Source organism: Taudactylus pleione, unplaced genomic scaffold, assembly GCF_031769625.1.
Source record: "Taudactylus pleione unplaced genomic scaffold, aTauple2 ptg000199l, whole genome shotgun sequence".
Lineage (NCBI taxonomy): Eukaryota > Metazoa > Chordata > Amphibia > Anura > Myobatrachidae > Taudactylus > Taudactylus pleione.
In genome coordinates, this window is record NW_028284601.1 from 4,315,324 (window position 1) to 4,321,396 (window position 6,073).

The following is a 6,073-nucleotide window of genomic DNA, read 5'->3' on the forward strand; positions in this document are numbered from 1 at the left end:
CCTCATTTAAAGGATGAAGAGTTGAAACTGCATTTTGAACTGGGGACTGTTTTTGGACCAATCTATAACCTCTCAAACACTACATCCCCTCTACGTTACTGCTCCTCCATTCCACCCTCCTGCAACTTCATCTTATAATTCTACCAATTGTTGCATAACATTGTCTATAATTCTATTATTTATCCTCACTCATGTTAGTACAGTACGTCTATCTCAATGCACTATCTGCTTTCCATATCTCTCCATTTTATCAAAATTGGAGATGGTCATGTAAGTGGCCCCTGGTCCACTTGTGGAACTGCAGAAAAGTATTCTGGGGCTAGAGAACAGCCAGAGTCTTGTGAAAGACCCCCCCCCCCCCCATATTATGGTTCATCTCTTCCAGGCATTGCCAATCCCATCCAGTATAATTAATTCTCTGTAGTCGGGGGCGGATTGGCAGGTATTTTTGGCAGGAAGAATCCCGGTGGGCCGAATGGTTGCGGGGCCGCTTTTCTGTGAGGCCCCGCCCCCTTATTTATGTCACCCGCCGCCGGGCTTTCACAGGCTCCCAGCTGCCTGTCAGCTTTGTCTGGCCCCTGCCTCGCGCGAGAAGAGAGGCCAGCGGCACCCTATTAACCCGCCCAACTGTCGGCGTCACACGCCGCGGAAGATACAAGAGAGGAGGAAGGTGGCGTGGACCCACGACCAGTGGCGGGACATCAAGGGAGGGAGCCGGTAAGCTGCAGCGGAGGTGGGGGGGCCGCGCAGGCAATCTGTTAGCCTGATCGTCTCTTCTCCACTCTTTCCTCCCCAGGCTGTGAAGTGTAAAGTTTAATTTCACAGCCTGGGGAGAGAGTGCAGAGCGGAGAGGAGACAATCTTTGTAGCTGCAGCAGGGGCGGGCAATGGGGCTGCGGGTGACAGCGGCGTCAGTAACGGTGGATCCAAAGGGGGGGGCGATAAGGGCGATCACCCCCCCCGCCCCCATACACACATGCCCAATTTCCAAAAGTCCCGCCCACTTATTGTGTGCTGCTGCCTGTCAGCTGCTACCTGGGGGCACTGTATAAAGGGGGCTGCTACCTGGGGACACTGTATAAGGGGCTGCTACTTGGGGACACTGTATAAGGGGGCTGCTACTTGGGGACACTGTGTAAGGGGGCTGCTACCTGGGAGGGCAGGGACTGGGATCATGTTATTCCCCTACTCTGCACGTGTGACGTCAGCGCTGAGCGCGCTTAATTAGAGAGGCTGTCAGTGAGGAGCCTTCAACCACCATTAGGAGGAAGAGAAAATTCAGGTAAGTGAGGAAAACACACAGGGAGGGATGGGCTGAGATTATGGAGATCCACAGATGGCGAGCTGACACTATAAACTAGAAACACACAGAGGGGAGGGCTGACGCTATAGACTAGAAACACACAGAGGGGGGGGCTGACACTATAAACTAGAAACACACAGAGGGGAGGGCTGACGCTATAGACTAGAAACACACAGAGGGGGAGGGAGGCTGACACTATAGACTAGAGACACACAGGGGGGATGTGGCTGGAGACACCAAGGCGATTGTGCAGGAGACACACAGAGGACGATAGGACTGCTGGTATTATTAGAAGAAAAGACTGAGGGACGGACAGTAATCTTCAGTAAGACAACAATTCAAATGAAACCATATCACTGATGCAAATGGTACCAAATTAACAAATGTATTTTATTAATATTAATTTGTTTGAAAGGGAAACTCACATTTGTCCTGCCCAAAAACTTCTGTTACTACGGGGCCTATTCATTATGTTAATTATCAGGGTCCGAATGGACCCGGATAATTAACATTCCATCTCGCTGCGAGCGCCAGAGCAATTCATCATTGCTCCGGCACGGAGACAGCTGATCCAAAAATCAGCTGTCTCCCCGAAGTGTTTCACTGCTCCTTTCGGAGCAGTGAGACAAGTGCACATGAGTGACCTACATGTCACGCGTGCGCACAAGAGCCCTGACATCCGGCAGAAGGAGCCGGACAGGGGGGGGAGGGATCCAAAAGGACCCCTCTTCACAACCCGGACCTGTTTCCCTGCAGTCAAGCTCCGAAATGATTGCATTTTCGGAGCTTGATAAATTCTGTCGCCATACTATTGTATGGGGTCAGCGGGCCATTCCGCAAGAGGATGGCCTGATATCTCCTGCTGTACCTTCTTGATGAATGGCCTGATAACTTAATTTCTACAATTGCAGGTGAACATGTTAATTTTCACTTGCTTTTGTAGAAATTAAGTGATGATGAATAGGCCCTTAAGTATTATCTAGTTGAACTACTGTTGCATGATGGTGACATTGGCTTTATTGCTCCACAAACAGGTGGTTTCCAGACCATGTGATCTCCTGCATGAATAGTGACTACCGACTTAAGACACGGCCTGTCCAGGATCAATTTCTTCAGAGGTTCCCCATTGCAGAGAAATCATATAGGTAAGAAAATGCTCATTCACCTGCTGTGTTTATTCACTTGAAAGAGGGGCTGTGGGCATGCACATCAGCTCCTCGAGCGGTGAGTATGCCCCCAGCATGACGAAAATGGCAGGGAGTGGCTTGCGGGCATGGCATATCATGTGAGGCCACACCCCTTTCCGTGAGGCCACACCCATATTTTGGCGCGTGCCGGTGGCGCGCGCACGTGGGGCCTCTTTTTCGGAATTTTCCAGGGCCACTTTCAATTCCCAATCCGCCCCTGTCTGTAGTGCACCTAAGATGGCTGCCTTGCCTGGGCTACTTCATCTCGTAATGATGTTCATCATGATTTGTGTATTTTCTGCAAATCTAAACTTTTGCATTATGTTCATGGTTTCTGTATTTTATGCATATGTAAAGAGTATTGAGTATTACTGGAGAAAAGGGCTATTTAAATAAAATGATTATTAATATTTTTAATTTATTGTGAATTCAAAATAAGGTGGCTGCATACTTACCAGACTCAAATTTCTGTCAGACTCCCCATCACCACAGCTTCCCATCATGCCAGAAATGGCTAAGGAAGAAATCCAGTTCATCTTGTACCTTAAATTGCTTTATTCACCACCGTCGGCCAAAGTCGCAGCATGAGATCGCCTGTCGTGATGACTGCAGCAGTCATCGCCCATCTGAGGAAGCTCACTCAGAATGGGCAATGGAACTACTCATTTAGGGCCATGAAACCTGCGTTGGAAGACTCTGGGCCTGGCGTGCCTACAAAACGGGAGCAACACGTCCCGTAGCCGCCCCATCCTTGCCCACAAACAGGCGGAACCTGTCAGTCACACTGCTGCTTTGGAAGCACTGCAAGAGATCTAACAGGACCTGTTTGGCACATGCGCAGCCCCCCCCCCCCCCCCCGCCAGAGATGTACACAAACCATCAGGTTTGTTCATTGACTCTAAGGGGCCCATTTATTAAGGATCGCATTTTGCAATGCGATCAGGGCATGCAGTACCGCCCATGATCGCATTGCAAAATGCGATCATACCAGTCGAATGTATGACCCGGCACATGCAGGGAGACGGGCTCTGAAAAGAACCCTTCCCTGCGATGTGGCCGGAGCGCATTTCGGGCTGCTGCGCATGTGCAGTCCCGAGGACTGCACATGAGCGGCGCCCATTGCCGGCGGAGGGATCTGGAAGATCCCTCCGCCGGCTGAAATGCGGTGAGTGCCCATAGGACACAGTGGCTAACGCTATCTTCAGATAGCGTTAGCTGCTGGGGTCAATATCGGGAATGCTTCGCATTCCCGATATTGATACATTTGGCAGCATCGCATCCCCCATAGAAACTGGGCTGGCGGCGGCAATGGAGGGATCGTAGCAGGTATCTCCGATACCTGCTGCGGTCCCTCCTTCATACATTCGGGGGATAGTTAGTATTTGAGGTAAACCCCCGAAAACAGGTGTTTTCGGGGAATTTACCTCAAATGCACTTTGATAAATGGGCCCCTAAAGCTAATCTTACAGTAACTGAGCAGTAACATGCCCTGTATAAAGACTTATCATTGCTCAAGGAGAGATCAGCTCCCCCCAAGACAAGGGGATCCCATACATGCAGAAGACCAACTCCGTAATACAACAAAAGGGCTGTAAGCTGGATGTTATCAAATTTGTCTATATGTAGTATACTAGGAAATAGAGTAATTGGAGACAATAACATGCATCTTTTACATACTACATCACTAAAACCAGCAAAAAGGTCAAATTAACTAGGGAAAGTGTTCAAAAGTAAGAAACTTGGATAAAAATACTCAAATTACTGTATACCAATGTAGGTTGTAGGCTGTGTGCGATGTGATCTTGATTGCCTTTATATATCTGATCTGTTACAGGTTGGAACTCCCATATCTAAATTGCTTGGGACCAGGGGTATTTTGGATATCGGAATATTGAGGAATTTGGAATATTTGCATACCATAATGAGACATCTTGGGAATGGGACCCAGATCTAAACACAGAATGCATTCATGTATAATATACACCTTATACACACAGCCTGCAGGTAGTTTTATACAATATTTTCAATCATGTGGCTCAAACAAAGTTTTTGTACATACATGAAATTCATTTATGTTTCATATACACCTTATACACAAAGCCTGAAGGTTATTTTATACAATGTTTATAATAATTTTGTGCCTTAAACAAAGTTTGTGTGCATTGAACCATCAAAAAGCAAAGGTTTTGTTATCTCAGTCATGCTAAAAAAAAAATCTGTATTTTTGAATATTTGGATATGGGAGACTCAGCCTGTATAAAGTATAGTAATAACATAACAGCAGTATCCTGTAAAAGCAGGCTTTGGTATCCGAATATTGATTTTATGATAACCAACATTTTTATACTGCCAGTGCACCCTTAGGGTACAAATTCTAATATCAGCACAGACACAAGCCCTATTCACTAGAGATGGCCATTGGTGGGGTGTCCATCGACGGGCCCATTGGTGATGGGCCTCACCAATGTCACAAAAACCATCTATGGCGAACCATCGATGGTTTGCACCCCCTCGATGGTCACCGCTGCTGGGAGCATGGTGGGACATGGGCCAATCAAATTGGGGCCAGGGCTTAGCACCAACTTGTCAAGGAAGAAAAAAAAAATACCGGCTCCCACTAAGCCATCGATGGCAAAAATAGTTAACATCAGGTGGTCACCATCAATGTTTTGAACTAATCAATGGTTGATGGCCATCCCTACTATTCACTGTGTTACCTTATAATTGACATACCATATACTGTGTTCATCACTCTGTAACTTGATGTGGGTGATTACATTTGGGGACTCCCATGGCTAAATAGAAACATTTGCTTCCAGGAAGTTTATACATAGTTTATTTTACCATTGGTGATCATAAAATCAGCGTACTGATATCGAAGCCTGCGACAACCATAACTATGGCGCACAGTGAAAGGAATTCACTGGGTGTTTACAATTAAATATTTTTATTCCCATCATTATGTAGCTGAAAAATCAATGTATACAGAGAACTGCCCTGCTACAGTTTAATCTAATGTAGGTAATTGGCAGCTAGTCCCTAATCTGTTTAAAGCTGGGTACGCAGTTGTCGATATATCGGTCAATTGCATTGCAATTTATACCGCTCATTATCGTCAGGGCCGGCTCTAGGGGTGTTCGACCAGTGTGGTAGAACAGGGGCGCCACCCTTATAGAGCGCACCCCTCCCCAACATCCCGATTTCTGTCCCGCTGTTCCACCTGTGGACCGAAGTGTCCCGTGGGTGGTCAAATTGGGAGGTAGGAGACTCCCACCACCGGACCCCGGAGTCTGAATGGATGCTGCACACATGCGGCATCCATTCAGTGACGGGAGAGGGCTGGGGAAAGCGTAGCTAGTGAGGCTCCCCCCAGCCTGACGTTATTTGGAGGCGTGCTCCAAATAATGTCACATAGGGGGCGTGGCCTATGGTAATTAGGTCACATCCCTATTTTCGATCGCTGTTGGGGTGCACTGTAAAGAGCCGGCACAGGGTGCTCCGAGCCCTGGAGCCGGCCCTGATCATCGGCGGGTGTCATTCACAGACATATCAGGTCGGCCCTGGAGGACAGCTAATGCAGATAT